We start from the raw sequence: 3,719 nt of genomic DNA, 5'->3' as shown, positions 1-3,719 counted from the left end.
ACCTGCCTTCCTTCCTGCCTTCCTTCCTGCCTTCCTTCCTGCCTTCCTTCCCTCCCTCCTTCCCTCCCTCCTTCCTTCCCTCCTTCCTTCCCTCCTTCCCTCTTTCATTCCATGGGGGTTATTGCCAGTTATGACAGAAGTCATGTGATTAACTTCCTTAGAAAATCAGTACTGTTTGAGGCTCTTACAGGCAGCATTCATGACACACTTGCACAAGCACTGATGCTTTCAACCAGGAAAGCGATTTTATCTGAGAAGCGATTAGCATAAACCCAAAGAATTACTGAAATGTTGAAAATGCAGCTGGTCTTGATATACTGTCAATAACTCATTAATTCCATGAATGGTCCTGAGTACAAATTTTGTGGATTTAACCCAAACCACATGTTTTGCACTCTCAACAGCTCTGCTTGAAGCTGCTCAGACTCTTGGCTTTGACCATCCTGAAAGGAAAAAATTCTCACTCTCTCTGTTCTGCAATCTAATACTAACTCAAAGCTGGACATAGAGATTCTTGTAGGAATTACTACAAGGTGTCCCAACAGACACCTCCCTTTTGTAGGAAAAAATTCATTTTTCACCTCTGTTGGAGACATAGTGCAATTACTTATTTTGAGAGCAAGTTGGTGAAGTGGTTGTGAAAGACAAGGATGCACCAGATCCAGGCATCATCAGCATTAAACTTTGCAGAGAATCAGAATATAGGGAGATATAGTTAGATATAGATATAGATATAGATATAGATATAGATATAGATATAGATATAGATATAGATATAGATAGATATAGATTAGATATAGATATATAGATATATAGATATATAGATATATAGATATATAGATATATAGATATATAGATATATGAGCACAAAATTAATATTATCCTCTATGAAAATGGAAAAAGCTAAAATTCACTTTAGCACTGGCTATATTTATTTAAGATTTGCATTAAAAGTAAACCTCGTTACTCTTGCTCCCATAATCACTACAACCTGAGCTAGCATCCTTCACCACTCTGAATTGCCAAGAAGTTGGCTAATCATCCATTCATTACTCTTTCTGGCAGCCATGCAAGATGGCACAGAACTGGAAATAAACTCTTAAAAGTTCCGAAGTGTTCTCTGATTAGTGGGAATTAATGTGAATCAGGACTTGAAGAGCCAGCAAGCAGATTGCAGTGCATAATATATTCAAAGGAAACCTGATTTCTTACTGGAAAAATGGACCGGGTGAGTGATGTACTTTGGAGTAGCTTGGTGGTAAGGATCTCCAGACTCAGGGACACTCTGCTCTGTTTCCACTCATACCCTGTGGTGGTTGCAGCCACCTTTGGGTATCAGTTCCCAAAGTGTGTGTCAGTACTGGAGGACTGAGTTCATTCTGGAGACACAAGCTCTGTGGTGGTGCACACAGGGGACCTCGGCTTTGCGGTGCCAAGAACATCCCTGCATCTGCAGTGGCTGGATGCCAGGCACCCACCAAAGCTTCTCTCTCACTCCCCTCCTCAAGTGGACAGGGGAGAGGAAAATATGACAAAGGGTTCATGAGTTAAGGACTAGGAGAGATCTCTCAGCAAATACCATCATAGGAAAAACAGATTGAACTTGGGGGTATTAACTGAACTTATTACTAAATAAATCAGGGCAGGATAATGAGAAGTAAAATAAGTCTTAAAAGCATGGGGCATGGGGGTTGGGTCAGTTCATCACATGATTTTTCTCCAGAGAGTTTTTTTCTCCAGAGAGTTTTTTTCTCAGAGAGAGGAGTCATTTCCCCTGCTGCACTGTGGAGTCCATCCCACAGGAGACAGTTCTCCATTAATTGCTCCAAGGTGAGTCCATCCCAAGAGCAACAGTTCTCCATGAACTGCTGGCATGTGGGTCACACTTCCACAGGGTCAGTCCTTCAAGCACAACCTGCTCCAGCATGGGCTCCTCTCTCCACAGGGCCACAGGTCCCTGCCAGGACCCTGCTCCAGCACAGGCCTCCCACAGGGTCACAGCATCTCTCAGGCATCCCCCTGGTCCAGCATGGGCTCCTCCAGGGGCTGCAGGTAGATCTTTGCTCCCCCATGCTCTCCATGGGCTGCAGGGGCACAGCTGCTCCACCACAGCCTTCACCATGGGCTGCAGGGCAACCTCAGTTCATGCCTGGAGCATCTCCTGCCCCTCCTTCTCCAATGAACTTGGGGTCTGCAGAGTTGTTCCTCTTACATACTCTCAATCTGCTCTTCAATGTCTGCAATTATGTCTACACAGTAACCTTTTTTCCTTCCCAAATAGGTTTTCTCAGAGCCATTACCACTGTCTCTGATGGGCTCAGCCTTGGCGAGGGCTGGGTGCACCCTGCAGCCAGCAGCATTGGCTCTCCTGGACTTGGAGAAGCTTCCAGCAACTTCTCACAGAAACCACTCCTGTAGCCCCCTGCTTCCAAATGCTGGCCACATAAACCCAATACAATCTCTGGGCTGGGCTGTTAGCAGTGGAGGGCAAGTGGTCCAGGGCCAGCACAGAGTGGGACAAAAAACTTCAGGGCTTAGGTAACCCCAACACCTGGACTAACTGGACTAGCACCTTATTTTCCTCCAGAGTGCAAACTGAACCACTGCACTGAAGCACTGAACTGAAGCACACCATTTTTCATCCCAAACTCCTGACTGAGAGCAACTCCACCATCACATTTTGCTGTTCCCCTGCAATCAGTTTCTGCAAGACATTTGTGCTAGAGAAACAGGGGCCACAAATGCTGCCCTTGACATTGAACCTGGGGTGAGATCCTGTGTGAGCACGTGTGTCCTGACAGAGCTGGGACCATGGCTGGTGCTCCCCAGTTTGCTGTGAGAGCAGAGTTTCTGTGAGAGCAGAGGGTTCTTTGCTGCTGGCTGTGTGCACTGTCCTGGTGCAGCTGCTGTTGGATGTTGTGAGTTATCTGGCAGCAGAATTCAACCATAAGAATTGATTCAAAAACAAGCAGATGGAACGGTAATGACAAAACATAATAAAATACTTCCCAAAACCACACCATCTTAAGTAAGCATTTGGCAGCTTCTTTCAGTTTCTTTTTTTAAAGGAGACTTGTCTGGAATTAGGTGCTCCCCCTGAGTTCCGACTCGACACTGGAAAAGCTGCCAATTGCACAGGACAACATGTGAGATTAAAGAAATATGTTATTTCCTTGCACTACAGTTCTTGGGAAAAGCATGTGTGATTAAATAAATATGTTATTGCCTTTGCACTGCAGTTCCTGGGGAAGAGAACATCACCAGTAAATCATCTGGGCCCAGAAAAACAGCCAGGGAAATATACCCCAGAGCATTGAGCTTGTAGTGTTGTCGGGTTGTTTTTTTTCCTCAACAACCTTGTATTACACATCTGAAATGATCTCACTGAATTCTGTAGAACAGTTTTTTTCCTCTCTTCTTGGCAAGTCACACAACCTGGCAGTGTGGTTGACTTGGGCGAGTTCACACACCTCAGGTCACAGGCGCTCTCAGAGAAACTGATGTATTCTTTTACTCATCTCCTTTTTTGTTGTTATTGTTATGTGCTCTTATTTTGCCAATTAACAAAACAAAAGACAAATAATATTCAAAGCAGTTTCCTTTTGCTGTTCCTCCTTTTCTATTTTTTCAAAGGGGAAATAAATTCATAAAAGAATGTTCACTTCCCAAGCAAATCTCCTTATGTATTCTTTTGCTGCTAAGAGCAAAAAAAATCACAG

Source organism: Vidua macroura, chromosome Z (assembly GCF_024509145.1).
Source record: "Vidua macroura isolate BioBank_ID:100142 chromosome Z, ASM2450914v1, whole genome shotgun sequence".
Taxonomy (NCBI): domain Eukaryota; kingdom Metazoa; phylum Chordata; class Aves; order Passeriformes; family Viduidae; genus Vidua; species Vidua macroura.
Note: the sequence above shows the minus strand (reverse complement) of the source record.